Source organism: Pristiophorus japonicus, chromosome 4, assembly GCF_044704955.1.
Source record: "Pristiophorus japonicus isolate sPriJap1 chromosome 4, sPriJap1.hap1, whole genome shotgun sequence".
NCBI classification, from domain to species: domain Eukaryota; kingdom Metazoa; phylum Chordata; class Chondrichthyes; family Pristiophoridae; genus Pristiophorus; species Pristiophorus japonicus.
This window is the reverse complement of record NC_091980.1, coordinates 100,335,878-100,352,858: the sequence shown is the minus strand read 5'-3', so window position 1 is coordinate 100,352,858 and position 16,981 is coordinate 100,335,878. Positions and strand designations below refer to the sequence as shown.

General features: G+C 41.7%; 1 long non-coding RNA gene across 2 annotated transcripts in view; it reads left to right on the top strand.

Annotated features, from left to right (window-relative positions):
- The window catches only part of LOC139262126 (uncharacterized), a 41,257-nt gene extending 25,488 nt beyond the window's left edge, over positions 1-15,769 (top strand). The window contains exons 2-4 of one of the 2 annotated variants that reach the window (XR_011592907.1): positions 10,538-10,614; positions 13,165-13,326; positions 15,502-15,769. This is a non-coding gene — a long non-coding RNA (uncharacterized lncRNA). Of the gene's footprint in view, positions 1-10,537; positions 10,758-13,164; positions 13,327-15,501 lie in introns of both variants that reach the window. The other variant, XR_011592906.1, reaches the window with a different exon arrangement.
- Positions 15,770-16,981: the final 1,212 nt, after the last annotated feature.

Genomic DNA, 16,981 nt, shown 5'->3' with positions numbered 1-16,981 from the left:
GGATGTCGCACTTAATCAGGGAGGCTTTGAGGGTGTCCTTGTAACGTTTCCTCTGCCCACCTTTGGCTCGTTTGCCGTGAAGGAGTTCCGAGTAGAGCTTTGGGAGTCTCGTGTCTGGCATGTGAACTATGTGGCCTGCCCAGCGGAGCTGATCGAGTGTGGTCAGTGCTTCAATGCTGGGGATGTTGGTCTGGACGAGGACGCTGATGTTGGTGCGCCTGTCCACCCAGGGGATTTGTAGGATCTTGCGGAGACATCGTTGGTGATATTTCTCCAGCGACTTGAGGCCAGCCCTTATACATGACCTTTTTCGACCTTACAAAGAGCCTAGGATATTTGACCTAGAAAAGCTGTGATAATAAATTACATCATTTATAACATTGAAGAGAAAGTGGGTTAGGATTTTTAAACAAGTTTGTAGCAATCAGATTCTGCAGTTAAAAGGTATGATAGCAAGAGGATCTCACAGTAGGGGTGTTGAAGAATTACCTTCAATGCATGAATTTACAATGCTGTTAGTGATCACAACAAGTATCTCCCTCACCCCCATTCTGATTGGCTAATGATGGTAACATGATTTGTAATATCTGGAATTTTATGGAGCATTTTACACAACAGCAAGTCTCCTTTCAGAGAGATGACAAAGTATTGTTTTAAATATTGTTAAAATATCAAGAGATACAAATTAAGAATTAGGAAGTTACGAGTAAGGGCAATTATTTCTAGATAATAATTGGAAAAACGCTGGGGCAAAATGTAAATTAAATTAAACAAATAACATAGGAACATAGGATATAGGAACAGGAATAGGCCATGGAGCCCCTCGAGCCTGTTCCGCCATTCACTGAGATCATGGCTGATCTGCAACCTAACACAAAATACTCGACTTTGCCCCATATCCCTTAATATATATGATTAACAAAAAGCTATCAATTTCAGATTTAAAATTAACAAATGATCTTGCATCAATTGTCATTTGTGGAAATGAATTCCAAACTTCTACCATGCATTGTGTGTAGAAGTGTTTCCTAATTTCACTCCTGAAAGGTCTGGCTCTAATTTTTAGACTACGACCCCTAGTCCTAGACTCCCCAACCAGCGGAAATAGTTTTTATTAAATCTACCCTATCTGTTCCCCTTAATAAAAATAACATTGTTAGAAACCACTCTTATGCTGGGAAAACTAGAACTGAACACTGTTTAGAAGGCATGTCTGTTTGGAAAACCATACTTTAATAAATCGTTATCTGTTGCTTATGTTGCACACTAGTATCTATTATCTTGCTTTTCTTTGAAAACTACCATTTTGAAACGTTGGACAGCAATTTTATTTGTTACACCACATTTTATTCAGATAGTTGGGATAATAATTATTCTGAAAATATAACATCCTTTTTTTAAAATAAGTGACTTTTTTTTTAAAGAAGAAAACATCCTTTCCATGTAAAAAAATGGAAGCTGTTAAAATCTGTAAATATTCAACATCATGGTAACTAAATATCTGCAAAAGTATAATTTTTTGTCAGCTTTACTTTCACTTCTCTGATCGCCCTTATTTCTATCTTCTCCTTTACAGCCTTTTAAATTAATTTTCCTTATAAATATTCTTGTTTCTTTTGTATTTTTATGCATCTTCTTTTTATTTATTCTTTCTCCCTATTAAATATTTTAAAATTCTACTATTGCTTTTATTTGAATTTTTACAATTATTTACTTTCCGGTGTTTTTTTTTCATCTACTTTGATTATTCTCTTACTATCTTTGTCCCTTTTCTTCTTGCACATTTCTCCTGCAGATTTCTAACGTTCAGTGAATAGAAGCTGTGATATTCAGGACCTGCTTGTGTTAAAAAGACCTTGTAAAGTTGCAGATGTGGATCTTTTATATCTAAGTTCCTGATTCTATTTACCAGGTGATCCTGTGCAGTGCAGCTGGTTCAACATTTGTGTAATATTTTTCTTTGGATAAGCATTTTCCCAATTAGCTAATTGGATCTGCAATAGTCGGAGCCATATTGACAACATACGGCAGTGATAATATACAGCAATGAGATAATAATAGACTGACAAAAGCAAATGAAAGCATAATTCTCATCAGTGCATGTTTGTTAATCAGGGGTCTACAGCATGAGGATAATATACAGATGAAAAAGCAAGTATATGTGAACAGATACATAAATATTATTAAATTAAACACTAGAGTGTTGTTAGGGAAAATCTGATTTTTACTTTATTTTGCTTAACACATACATAACACATGGGGCCATGATGCTATTGCTGCGAACTTGTTTCTGGTTGATATATGTCAGTTGAGTTTGAACCAGAGATCTTACTTTAGCTCGGGTGACTTCTTGCAGCTTAACAGTTTCTCTCAGTCTCCCAGTTTTGTAACAGGGTTAGAACAGCACTCTGATGTCTTAACCAAACTTCTACCTTTAGCATTGGAATCACCAAGTTTTCTACTTCCCGAACTGAGGACGTTGCATAGTTTTCTTTATCGTTCATCCAAGAACCAATTAGCCAAGTGGTGTTATGCAAAATAATTTTCTTTCAGCTGTCTCCTGTTGAATTCTTCAGAGGAATATTGAAAGCAATAATTGCTCTGTCAATATTGGTTTGGGTAGTGGACATCATTAGGCAGATTGATGTTTGGAACCAATATGTATGGAGATGAGAATTCTGGTGGCTAGTGTTCATGAAAAGAGATGCATTGATATGCTCACAAATCAGACCTCCATATATTCACATTAAAATGGTTTTAATTAGCATTCATTCTCAGTTTAGTTATTCTGTTTAGTCTCATTGATACATACAGGTCAGTTATTCTTTCCCCCAATAGGAGAGGGTCTAATCCTATGTGATATTTTTGGGCTATTTCTTGGGTCTCCCACGCCACCTATTTTACACCCAGATGAGTTCATTCTTTCTACTTCCACCACTTAGAAGGTGCTTGAGAGCAACCCTGGGTGACTGAGTACCAATTTTCATTAGAGAACCACCTCACCTTCTTTCTGTTCCAATGAAGTTCAACGTAAGTTCGAGGAACAGCACCTCATCTTTAGATTAGACATTTTACAGCCTTCCGGACTGAACATCGAGTTCAACAATTTGAGATCGTAACCCCTGCTCCAATTTTTTTTCTCTGTTTTTTCCTCTCTTTCCCATGGCAGCTGTTAATTATTTTTTTCCATTTACATCCGATCTAGACTGTTTCTTAACTTGCCCCATTACCAACTCCTTTTGCCTTGCACCATCATCCCTTTTGTCATTTAACCTCTCCTGCCTTCCACCCTATTACAGATCTTCTCCTTTGGTCTTTCCTCCCCCCACTCCCCACCCTCCACCCACTCCCCACCCTCCACCCCCACACTTTCCCTGCCCCTACACTTGCTTAAAAACCTGTTGCATCTCTAACTTTTTCCAGTTCTGACGAAGGGCCATCGACCTGAAAAGTTAACTCTGTTTCTCTCTCCATAGATGCTGCCTGAGCTGCTGAGTATTTCCAGCATTTTCTGTTTTTACCTCACCTTGTTTAGTAGCTTTGTCAGATTGTCCAGCCAAGATCTCCGTGAAGATGTGCAATGTGCCCACACACAAATTGTTTAGAGTGTAATTATTTTGAAATACTGTATGGGATGGTCAATTTTAATATAATATAAGGAGGCTTTTAAAGGCTGTAAATATTTATACTGCTAATGGAACAGCTGCAACAGTTTAAAGGTTCTGTTTTTTTAATGGTTAAAGCTTGTATATTAAATAAGAAAATTATTGAGAGAAGGAAAGAAACAACACTCTTTATGATGGTGAAGTAGCTTTCATTTTGGTTGCTTTACTTTAAATAATAAATCAAAATGAGTTTCAAATGTATTAAATTCATTTAAACAGTACTAGGGCCATATAAACCTTGAAGATTTGTTTTATATGAACATTTTAGTCAACATAGCTGAGTGGTGAACCTAAACGTTAAAAGCCTGTTACAAATGAGATTATATCCTATGTTTACATCTGATGGATCTAAACCGATTGGTAAAATATGTAAACACCAGGATTAGTGCTCGTTTCAACTGTAACAATTTATATTTGAAGTAAGCATATACATATGCACTATTTCTGAAGACTACACAATATAGTCGAAAAATATATATTTGGGGTTTTGGAGCCCAGGTCAGCTGAAAGTAAGCACCACACATAAGGTAACACTAATGTAGCAAATAAAACAGGCAATGTGTTTCTCCAAATTCTACCTCGGTACAAGGCCTTCAGGCTGTTAACGATAGAAACTGATATGTCCTTACTATACAGTATAAATATACACGAGGCCCATACTTGAGAGAAAGTCACTCTGTGACCAGTTACCTTTATTACCAAGACCTCAAGTGATGAAGGTGGATGGAGCTTCCCCTTTTATACCTGAAAGTCCAGGTTAGGCTTGTCTCCCACAAGTTCACCCCCTTGTGGTCAATGTTCTCAAGGTGTACAACTTAGGTCAGCTTATACATGGGTTACAATGATAGTTGAATACATGACATCAGCTCCCCCCCAAAGTCTTATTGGGATCACAGGTTAAGTCTCTCTGGTGGTTTACGCTCCTTGTAGAGCGCTTGAATTGGGGCTCCGGTTGTTGGGAGCTGGCCTGAGTGTCTGCTGTTTGCGGTGCCTCAGGCTTGTCCGGACTGCCCACAGTGACTGGGCTCTCCTCCACTTGGTTCCGGTGTTCGGTCACCTGTGGTGGAGTAAACTCTACATCGTGTTCTTCCTCTGCTTCTTCTATGGGGTTGCTGAACCTCCTATTAGTTTGATCCACGTGTTTGCGTCAGGTTTGTCCATTGGTAAGTTTAACTACCAAAACCCTATTCCCCCCTTTGGCAATCACAGTGCCTGCAAGCCATTTGTGCCCCACAGCGTAATTAAGGACAAAAACAGGGTCATTGACATCAATACATCGCACCCTCGCATTCCTGTCATGGTAGTCACATTGTGACTGATGCCTGCTCTCAACAATTTCTTTCATAGTAGGGTGTATAAGGAATAACCTGGTTTTGAGCGTGCTTTTCATTAGCAGCTTTGCGGGTGGAACCCCTGTGAGTGAGTGTGGTCAGGTTCTATTGGCCAACAGGAGGCTTGATAAGCGGCTTTGTAGGGAACCCCCTTGGATTCTGAGCATCCTCTGTTTGATTATCTGCACTGCTCGTTCCGCCTGGCCGTTTGAGGCCGGCTTGAACAGTGCCGTTCTGACATGGTTGATTCCATTGCCTGCTATGAAGTCCTGGAATTCAGTGCTTGTAAAGCATGGGCCATTGTCGCTGACCAAGACATCCGGTAGACCATGGGTGGCGAACGTTACCCGTAGACTTTCTACCGTGGCAGAGGATGTGCTTGAATTTAAAATGGCACACTCAATCCATTTGGAGTAGGCGTCAACTACAACCAAAAACATTTTTCCCATGAAAGGACCTGCGTAGTCCACATGGATGCGTGACCATGGCTTGGCGGGGCAGGACCAGGGGCTAAGGGGGGCTTCCCTGGGTGCGTTGCCCAGCTGAGCACATGTGTTGCACCTGTGAACACAAAGTTCCAGGTCAGCATCTATCCCTGGCCACCAAACGTGTGACCTGGCAATTGCCTTCATCATGACAATGTCCGGGTGCTCATTGTGAAGTTCTCTGATAAACACCTCTCTGCCCCTCTGGGGCATGACTACTCGGTTTCTCCACAGTAGGAAATCGGCCTGAATCAAGAGTTCATCCTTGCGCCTATGAAACGGTTTAAATTCCTCAGGGCATGCCCCGCACGTGGCTGCCCAGTCCCCATTCAGGACACATTTCTTAAGTAAAGACAGTAGAGTGTCTTTATTTGTCCAGGCTTTAATCTGACAGGCTGTCACAGGTGAGCCTTCACTTTCAATAGCTTCAACAACCATAACCATCTCAGCATCATGCTCAGTTGCTCCCTCAGTGGTGGCTAGTGGGAGACTGCTGAGTGCATCGGCGTAGTTTTCAGCGCCCGGTCTGTGCTGAATTGTATAGTCATAGGCGGCTAACGTAAGTGCCCACCTCTGTATGCGGGCCGATGCATTCACATTTATGGCCTTGTTGTCAGCCAAAAGGAATGTTAGGGGTTTGTGATCTGTCTCCAGCTCAAATTTCCTGCCAAACAGGCACTGGTGCATTTTTTTAACTGCATATACACACGCTAGTGCTTCCTTTTCTACAATCCAGTAGCCCCTTTCTGCCTGGGACAGACTTGTGGAGGCATAAGCTACCGGCTGTAACTGACCATTGGCATTCACATGCTGCAACACACACCCGACCCCATAGGATGACACATCGCACATTAAAACAGGTTTCTTACATGGGTCATATAATGTTAACAGATTGTTGGAGCATAACAAGTTGCGTGCTCTATCAAAAGCCCTTTCCTGGCTGTCCCCCCAGACCCAATCGCGACCTTTGCGTAGGAGCACGTGTAGCGGCTCTAACAGCGTGCTCAATTTGGGAAGAAAGTTAGCAAAATAGTTCAGGAGCCCCAGGAACGAACACAGCTCTGTCGTGTTACGGGGTCTGGGTGCTCTCTGGATCGCTTCCGTTTTGGACGCAGTGGGTCTGATCCCGTCTGCTGCTACCCTCCTCCCCAGGAATTCTACCTCTGGAGCTAAAAAGATGCACTTCGCCTTTTTCAGTCGCAGCCCTACCCGGTCCAGTCTGCGTAGCACCTCCTCCAGGTTGTGGAGGTGTTCTTCAGTATCTCCACCCGTGATAAGGATGCCGTCCTGAAAAACCACTGTCCTTGGAATCGACTTGAGGAGTCTTTCCATATTTCGCTGAAAGTTCGTGGCGGCCGAACGAATCCCGAACGGACATCTGTTATACTCAAACAACCCCTTGTGTGTCGTGATGGTGGTCAGCTTCTTCGACTCACTCGCCAGCTCCTGGGTCATGTAAGCTGAGGTCAGGTCCAATTTTGAAAAAAGTTTGCCACCGGATAGCGTCACAAAGAGGTCCTTCACTCTCTGTAGCGGGTACTGGTTTTGGAGTGACACCCGATTGATGGTGGCCTTGTAATCGCCACATATCCTGACCGACCCATCCGCCTTGAGCACCGGCACGATCGGGCTCGCCCAGTCACTGAATTCCACTGGCAAGATGATGCCTTCCCTTAGCAGGCGGTCCAATTCGCCTTCTATCATTTCCCGCATCATGTACGGCACCGCTCTGGCCTTGTGGTGTACTGGCCTGGCGTCCAGGTTTATGTGAATCACTACCTTGGCCCCCATGAAAGTGCCAATGCTGGGTTGAAATAATGAGTCAAATTTGTCCAGGATACTCGCTCCATAGAAGAAATTGCATTGACATCGCCCCATTTCCAGTTCATGACAGCAAGCCAACTCCTCCCCAGTAGTGCCGGACCGTCCCCCGGGATAATCCAGAGTGGCAACCTGTTCTCCGAATCTTTGTGGGTCACGACTACCGTGGCGCTGCCTAGCACCGGAATGACCTCCTTTGTGTATGTCCGTAGCTGTGCGTCAATCGGTAATAATTTTGGCTTCCTGGCCTTCGACACCCACAACCTTTCGAACTGTTTGATACTCATCAGGGACTGGCTGGCCCCTGTGTCTAGCTCCATTAATACTGGGATGCCAGTGAGGAGCACTTTCATCATTATCGGTGGCGTCCTTTTATATGAACTGTATTGTGCTCTACATGAACTCGCTGAAATTCAGCTTCCAGCGATTTCCCCCAGTATTCATTTGGCCTCGTAGGGCTTAAAGCAGGCCCGTCCTCCTCACACATCAACCTGGCTGCAGGCTTCCTGCACATACGCGCCAAGTGACCGCTGACGTTGCAGTTTCTGCAGGTATGTTGCTGATACCTGCAGGCTCTGGCTGGGTGTTTGCCTCCACACCTCCAGCATGAGCTGGAAACGAAAGGTCCATTACCAATCGATCGTCTCTAACTGTCTCTGTAACTGTCCTTAAGCACACCATTAACAGGTGTTGATGGCCCTATTACTGGCCGCATTGTCCATTGCAATGGCATGAATTGCCATTCAGCCAACCATTGTCTCTGTTGAATTCCCCCTTTGGGTTCGACTACATGCTGGGGCATGTCCGATTGCCCTTGTCTGCCTAGAGAACTGTGTGCCGCATTAACAATGTTGACTCCCTGGTCGTTTGCCACATTTGAGCCATGATTTTTGTCATACATCATTCTGATCTCTTCCTCCCCTGAGATAAATGTCTGGGCTATCAGAGCCGCCGCTTCCAAGGTCAAGTTTTTGGTCTCAATCAGTTTCCTGAAAACCCCAACGTGCCCGATGCCCTCAATAAAAAATGTCTCGCAGCATCTCCGCTCTGCATGCATCTGTGAACTTACATAGGCTCGCCAGTTGCCGGAGATCTGCCACGAAGTCAGGAATGCTTTGCCCTTCTCGCTGCCGGTGCGTGTAAAACCGGTGTCTCGCCATGTGCATGCTGCTCGCTGGTTTAAAGTGTTCTCCGATCAACTTACTGAGCTCTTCAAACGTCTTGTCCGCCGGCTTCTTTGGCACTAGAAGGTCCTTCATCAGGGAGTACGTTCTGGGATCCACAAACTGTCAGGAGATGAGCCCTGCGTTTGTCGGTCAAATCCTATCCCAACCATTCCTTAGTGACAAAACTTTGCTGTAGTCTCTCAATAAAGTCGTCCCAATCATCACCAACACAGTACCCCTCTTCTGTGCTGCTAGTGGCCATGCTCGCATGGCTTAAATCCCAGTTTCTCATCGCCAATGCTATGTCCTTACTATACAGTATAAATGCACACGAGGCCCATACTTGAGAGAAGGTCACTCTGTGACCAGTTACCTTTATTACCAAGACCTCAAGTGATGAAGGTGGGTGGAGCTTCCCCTTTTATACCTGAAAGTCCAGGTTAGGAGTGTCTCCCACATGTTCACCTCCTTGTGGTCAATGTTCTCAAGGTGTACAACTTAGGTCAGCTTATACATGTGTTACAATGATAGTTGAATACATGACAGAAACTAGTACCTAAATTCTTACACAATATGTAACTGTACAACTCTATTTTACTTCTTCTAAAAGATTCCAACAAGAATTAAGGGAACCAGGAAGGATGTCAAAGCCTTCGGGAGGGTGTAGAGGACATTTAGTAGATTGGTATCAGGGGTGAAGGACTTCAGTTATGTGAAGAAACTAGATAAACTGGGGTGGTTGTTCTTAGAGCAGATAAGGTTAAAAGGAGATTTAATAGAGGTATTCAGAATCTTGAAGGGTTTTAATAGAATGAATAAGGAGAAACTCTTTCGAATGACAGGAGGATCGATAACCAGAGGGCACACAAGAACATAAGATATAAGAAATAGGAGCAGGAGCAGGCCATTCGTTGAAAAGTAAAGGGGAGGTGTGTGCCGCCATTTTGTTATTTTTAAATTGCTAACTTACCGGCCTTTCGCTGACGATTTCACATGGTCCGTGCCACAATGGTGCAGCCACGGCACCCCGTTCTCCGGTAGCGCTGGAAAATTTGCGCACTTAGTGCCCCGGTCCTGTCCCTGAGAGGAAGTGCTCTACTTCCTCTCGGGGGGCGGTAACCCAAATTTCACGGCGGAGCGGGACTTCCTCGCTGGGCACAGGAAGTCCTGGCTTGCTGTGCTTACTGCCCCCAAAACGGGGCATTACCGGATTTCAGCCCCAAAGTATATTATCTGGGTCTGAATCCATTTTCAAATCAGGAATCAAATAATCAAATCTAGCTCACACTATAAATGATACAATTTTTCTCTGTAGCCAAAAGTCAGGAGAATACTGCCCTATTAACTCAGCTAGGAGCATAGAAAGCATTGGTCCTGAAGGGTTAATGACACAACTTAAACTATCTGCAGAGCTGGTCATAAAATAGCTAACTCCTGGGAGAAATACCAAATCCTACATGTGGGAAAACTGGTGTCATGCCCCAGTGAGTCAAAAAACTCTGTGACACAGGAGGAGTGTGGGAATGGAAGGGGAAAGCTGCAGGCAGCAAGACAGTATGTGGGGAAGACTAGGAATTGTATATCGGAGGTGAAAGGGGTAAGTAAGTGTCTACGTGAAAATGGATAGTGATAGCTGGATTACTTAACTGAGGCTGTCTCGGTTACCTATATACATGTTGTCACGAACACTGGTTAATAGAACTGATTACTCAGGAATATTAGTTTGATCTGGAAAACAATATTTGATTTTACCATACTATTGATTGATTAACATATTGAACTTATTTCTTCATAAATTAGTATTTAATCTCATCTCCATTTCATGTTTGGTTACTTTTAATGCATGGATAAAATGTAATTGGCTTTAATACAGACTTTTGGTGACAGAATCCCAGATGTTTTAAGTAGAACATTTGACCTGTGTTGACACTAGCATTCAGTTGAATAAGCTGAATTCATGAGTACAGCAAACTTAATTATTTTCCTTACACAACTCTAATTCTTGCACTTTTTTTTCCTAATTTCATTAGGAGCGGAAATTTAAACTTTTCCCCCCTTTTTTTTTAAAGGTGTGACCACCCACGACTGTGCATTAATGGGCACGGAGCCAGGAAAAACTGAGGGGGCAGCCAACACACATCACCAGGTCAAAAGATCATCAATTTTGAAACTCTGGGAAAAAGGATCCAGCTAAAAGCTAACTTCATTTTTCCACAATCTGCCTTCATGGTTTACTTTTGAACAGGAAGCAGAGTTTTAAAAATAATATAACACATAACAGATTGCACTGTAAGTGAATCACACATTGAGGCTAGGTACTGATTCACAGGTATATAAAGTGATTCAAATAAATAACAAGGTGCGGCCATTGTTTCAAGTATTCTGTGTTTCACATAGAATCATAGAAATTTACAGCACGGAAGGAGGCAATTTTGGCCCATTGTGCCGGCCAACAAGAAGCTATCCAGCCTAATCCCACTTTCCAGCTCTAGGGCCATAACCCTGCAGGTTATGCTACTTCAAGTGCACATCCAAGTACATTTTAAATCTGGGGAGGGTTTCTGCCTCTACCACCCTTTCAGGCAGTGAGTTCCAGACCCCCACCACCCTCTGCGTGAAGAAATTTCCCCTCAAATCCCCACTAAACCTTCCACCAATTACTTTAAATTTATGCCCCTGGTTGTTGACCCCTCTGCTATGGGAAATAGGCCCTTTCTACACAAATAAGGGAATTTACTACAACATTGTTCAACAAAGAAAACTCCCATGTCAACTGCAGCAACAAGAAATATTTATCAGTCTGGCTAAATCATAGAAGGTAGTGTTTTTAAATTAACACAAATTAGTTATTTTCATCAAGCAAATCTTAATTTTATGGGAATTAAGTTGATTATTTAATAATTTGATAAATCATCCATTTAACTGTATAAAATTGATTGGTAATAAAAATAGTCAAAAATCTTCTCTGAAAGTATCCCACCCAAAGTTGAATTTTCTTTATGTTTTGCAGTTGTGTTTTCTGAATGATCGTGGCAGTGGAAGCCTGTGATTTTCATGCGGGGCCTGGAGGATTACTCCTGTTCCTCATGGTCCACAGGAAAAGGCAAAAAAAATTTTTCCTTTTTGGGCTTCTTCGTTGCCGCCTCTCACTCAGCTCTCCTAGTAAAAATTGCAGTCAGGTCCCGATGACATCAGGACCCAACATGCATATGTTAAAATGAACCCCGCCAATTCCAGGGCAGGTAAGCGACCTGGGAGATCTTAACCTGCCCATCTGCCCGGTTTCCGCTGGGCAAGTAGGGCTAGAATAGCCCTCTCTTGTGTCGGTGACGGAATGTAAATCATAAAAACACAAGAACATAAGAATTTGGAGCAAGAATAAGCCATTAGGCCCCTCGAGCCTGCTCCGCAATTTAATAAGATCATGGCTGATCTGATCTTGGGCCTGCCCGTTCCCCATAACCCTTTACTACCTTATCCATCAGCAATCTGTCTAACTCAACCTTAAATATGTTCAATGACCCAGCCTCCACAGTTCTCTGGGGCAGAGAATTCCACAGATTTATGATTCTTTGAGAGAAGAAATTCCTCCTCATCTCAGTTCTAAATGGGCAAACCCTTATTCTTAAACTTTGCCCCCTAGTTCTGGATTCCCCCTCGAGTGGAAACATCCTCTCTGCATCTACCTTATCGAGCCGCCTCAGTATCTTATAAGTTTCAATAAGATCACGTCTCATTCTTCTGAACTCCAATGTGTATAGGCCCAATCTACTCATCCGTTCTTCATAAGTCAACCCCCTCATCTCCGTAATCAACGTAGTGAACCTTCTCTGAACAGCCTCTAATGCAAGTATATCCTTCCTTAAATAAGGAGACCAAAACTGTACACAGTACTCGAGATGTGGCCTCACCAATACCCTGTACAGTTGTAACAGGACTTCCCTGCTTTTATACTCCATCCCCCTTGCAATAAATGCCAACATTCCACTTGCTTTCTTGATTACTTGCTGTACCTGCATAGTAACTTTTTGTTTCATGCACAAGGACCCGCTGAACTGCAGCATTTTGTAGTTTCTCTCCATTTAAATAATAATTTGCTTTTTTATTTTTCCTGCCAAAATGGATAACCTCACACTTTCCCTCCATCTGCCCACTCACTTAGCCTGTCTATATCTCTTTGCAGGTATTTTCTGTCCACCTCAAAATTTGCTTTCCCACCCACCTTTGTATCATCAGCAAACTTGGCTACATTACACTCGGTCCCTTCATCCACGTCATTAATATAAATTGTAAATAGTTGAGGTCCCAGCACCAATCCCTGTGGCACTCCACTAGATACCATTTGCCAACCGGAAAATGACCCACTTATCTCTGTATTCTGTTAGTTAGCCAATCCGTTATCCATGCTAATATATTACCGCCAACCTTTTGTGAGGCACCTAATCGAATGCCTTTTGGAAATCCAAATACACCACATCCACTGGTTCCCCCTTATCCACCCTGCTCATTACATCCTCAAAGAACTCCAGAAAATTTCTGAAACAAGATTTCCCTTTCATAAAACCATTGATACTAATAGGAGATTCTGACAGCAGTTTATTATTATTTCAAATTCTCCTCCCATCATCTGAATCTTTTTCAACAGTGATCTTACTCAACAACTAAAGACCTAAATGTCCCTCTTGTGTGCCTCTAGAATGAACAATGGAACAGGAGGCCTCACATGTGAATCAGCCAGAGGTGCAGTGCTGCATCTCTGGTCAGTTGTGAGTCTGAGATGAAGCACTGTAGCTCTGGAGGATGAACACTGCAGCAATGGCCTTGAAAAGAGAGCTGGACAGCACCATATAGCATGAAGGTAACATTCTGTGTAGACATTTTTTGAATTTGGTAAAGTTGGTGGGCTTTCCATTTTTTTTTCCTTTAGCCATTTAATGCAAATGTCAGCAATGAAATATTTATTATTGAATAGCAAAGTAAAGAGTACACTGAAAGCTATGAATTTTATGTAATTAAAAAAAAACAGCCATCACCAAGCTTGGACAGTATCGTCAATAAATGTATAATTTTAATGAAAATTGCATTCAAAAAGAAACACAGTTTGGTGATATGAGCAGTGTATTATTTGGACGGTAAGCTTCTAAAAGTTCTCGGCTGGGTTTTTTTTACAACTGTTTGTGTTAAGGAAGAAGTGCCCCTTTTTTTGGTGATATACAAACTCATTAAAATAAATATGTCCAAACTATAATCAGACTTCATTAGTATAAACCCATGGGAACATGCAAAATATTCCATATCAGGAGGTCATCTTCTCATGGTTCGAGCTCTTTTCCTGTCCATAATTGAGTTTCTGCTGAGACCAGAGAAAGTATTAGCTACAAGAAGAAATTTGCAAGAACGAGATTGCACTATATATTTTACTGGCACGGCTATTAAAGTACAAAGAACATGGATGCAATATATGATGCCCTATGAGAGAATATTATGATTGCATTCTGAAAGCAGCCAGCCTGTTTAACTTGAAAAGGATGTCACTCACTATTGTCATAGGAGACTGGCAATCTGCAGCAATCAATCCTGAATGTTATTCTTCCCACAGTATCTTTGTATTGCGTAGCTTTCATCTCTTTAATTGATGGTGTCACAGCTGCAATATTTCAGAATTTAAGCCTTACGACAGGATTCTTAATCAAGCAGGAGCAATCACTGAGAGACATCAAGTAGTTGATGGGTAGAGTTGCTTGGAACACATCCTCAAGTATAAAGGCTCCTCTTTCTAAGGAGGCAACCCCCAATCCACTTCCTGACCCAATTCCATGCAATCCATGAATCAAACTGTGAACTCAAAATTCAAAGTAATCTCAGTATAATTGCAAAGCACACATTTATTTCCCCAGTAATGCACTTTGTACAGTTTCTTAAAGAGAAAAAAAAGAGTTTAAGAAACAATTATTCTGATTTATATTAAAAAAAAGAGATAATTTCCCCATTTGAATGTAGTAAAATTAAAGTAGAATAATCATGCACGTTAATAATAGTTTCTTTTCCCTCTGAAAATTCAATCACCAACATGCGAAATAACAGATTTTTTTTAAATCCTGTAATAGATGTTTTGCTACTTTGTGCAAGGAAATAATCAAATTCAAATCTATAATGTGTGAACCATATGACATCAAACTTTATAAAGCAAACTTAATTTCAAAGTAATTACTATTCAGGTCATGTATGTTCCTCCTCCGATCTTATGAAACTGACCATTAAAGGCTTGTCTGAAATTCCAGGGTAAACAAACGTGGTGAAGATAAAAGGGAAAGCTATAAATTTAAATCTGAAATAAAAGCAGTGATTGCTGGAAGTGTAAAGCAACTTAGTCAGCATCTGAAAGAAAAAGACTGGTTAACATTTTGGGTGAAAGTATTTATATAAGAACCCAGAATATTTACGTATCTTTCTCTTTCAGATGTTGATTGACTTGCTGCTGTGTATTTCTTGCATTTTCCCTTCTTATTTGAGGGATATAAAGGTAAATGTGAGGCAAGGCTCCCGGGCAGGAGCTTCACTCAACGGGAGCACCAGTCAGAAAACTGGGTATGGAAGTCAGTGTGTACGATTCACTCTACTCCCAATCTGCCTGTAGTTAATTTTAACACAATGTCCCCTTCACACCCGATGCTCTGATCCACGCTCCCGCCAGGAATGAAGCCTCGGAAAGCTTTCCCTGTATATTAATGTATAAAACTCAGTACAGCTCATAACATGTTTCAGTGGGGAGTATATTTTTGACAGGTCCTGTCGTTCCCATTCATAAATAAATGCTTTCTTAGCAATGATCCTAAAATCGCTAATATATTTTACACAGACTCTAAAGTTTTCATTATGTAAATATTAAGATCTACATCCATCTTAAGTCAATTTTGCTTATGTATTTCCTAAATAAATCTACAAAGGGAGTACTTTCAGACTTTCTGTTGTCTAGGTAATGAGAAACGGAATGCAGCAGTGTTTCTCTTGAGAATATTTTGTTTCTCCACAGGCCTTCATTTCCGATCTTCCACTGACCTTCTCCTCAGGGTCCAGTTTTCCCAGGAATCCCTTCTGTACTGATAAGGGGATTCCTGGAAATACTGTTCTTGGGGGCAAGGCTTGGCAGCTGTTTTACAAGACCACTGAAGCTGGGAGTTCAGACGCCTCTGGATTACTATGGGAAAATGGACACTTTGAATTATATTTGGGAGAACGCAGTCAATATGTGTAACCTTAATTTGACAAATATAAGTAAAAATAAATGATTAATTACTGAACTCATAAGATGTTTGAAATTATTTTCAAAAAAAGAATCAAATGTACAGAATGCCCACTGCAGCACATTCTAGTTTTCCAACACACACAATTTATTTCATCTTCAGAATTAGGTTTAAAATTCTAAACAATACTTCTCGCACATCAGCAAATATAGTTTGAGGAGATTAAGTTTTACTGGCCTCCATTTTGAATTACCCTTTGCTACAAACCTTGGTGACACAAAATAAAGCCAAGTGATGGTAGACGAAGTATAAACCATGAACACGCTAAGTCAGTTTGTCCATCACACTTCCTGTGTCACACTGCATAACTCATGCAAAGTTATTTCACACTTGCTGAATTTTTAAATTCATGAAATGGACAACTCACAATCTAAGATGTAAGGCACATATAAATCAAAATTGAGGAATGCAACTAGAAAATAACTAATGAGGACCCAAGGATATATGGAAACAAAAAATCATCACCTTGTATTCATAATTGCGCCTTTAATGTAGCAAAATGTCCCATGGCGCTTCACAGGAGCGTCAAACAAAATTGGACATTAAACCACATAAGGAATATTAGAGCGGATGACCAAAAGCTTGGTCAAAGAGGTAGGTTTTAAGGAGCGTCTTAAAGAAAAAGAGGGAGAGGTGGAAAGGTTTAGGAGAGAATTCCAGAGCTTAGAGCCGAGGCAACTGAAGGCATGGCTGCCAATGGAGGAACGATTAAAATTTGGGGATGCGCAAGAGGCCAGAATTAGAGGAGCGCAGAGATCTTAGAGGGTTGTAGGGCTGGAGGAGATTACAGAGATAGGGAGGGGTGAGGCCATGGAGGGATTTGAATACAAGGATGAGAATTTTAAAATTGAGTCGTTGACGGACCGGGAGCCAATGTAGGTCAGCGAGCTCGGGGGTGGTAGTTGAGCAGGACTTGGTGTGAGTTAGGACACACGCAGCAGAGTGTTGGAATAGTCAAGTCTAGAGGTACCAAAGGCATGGATGAGGGTTTCAGCAGCAGGTGAATTGAGGCAGGGCGAGTGACGGGTTCTGAAATGCCCTGATTTAAGCATATTTATTTGTTACGGAGGTGGAAGTAAAAGGAAAGAAAGGCTGAACCAATCACATTTCTCCAAGTATTTATTGAAACTCTTTTTTGGCTGTCATCTTAGTTTTTCACTAAGCTGGTGACTTAGTAGTGGAAATAAGGTTTCTACTATAATAAAGATG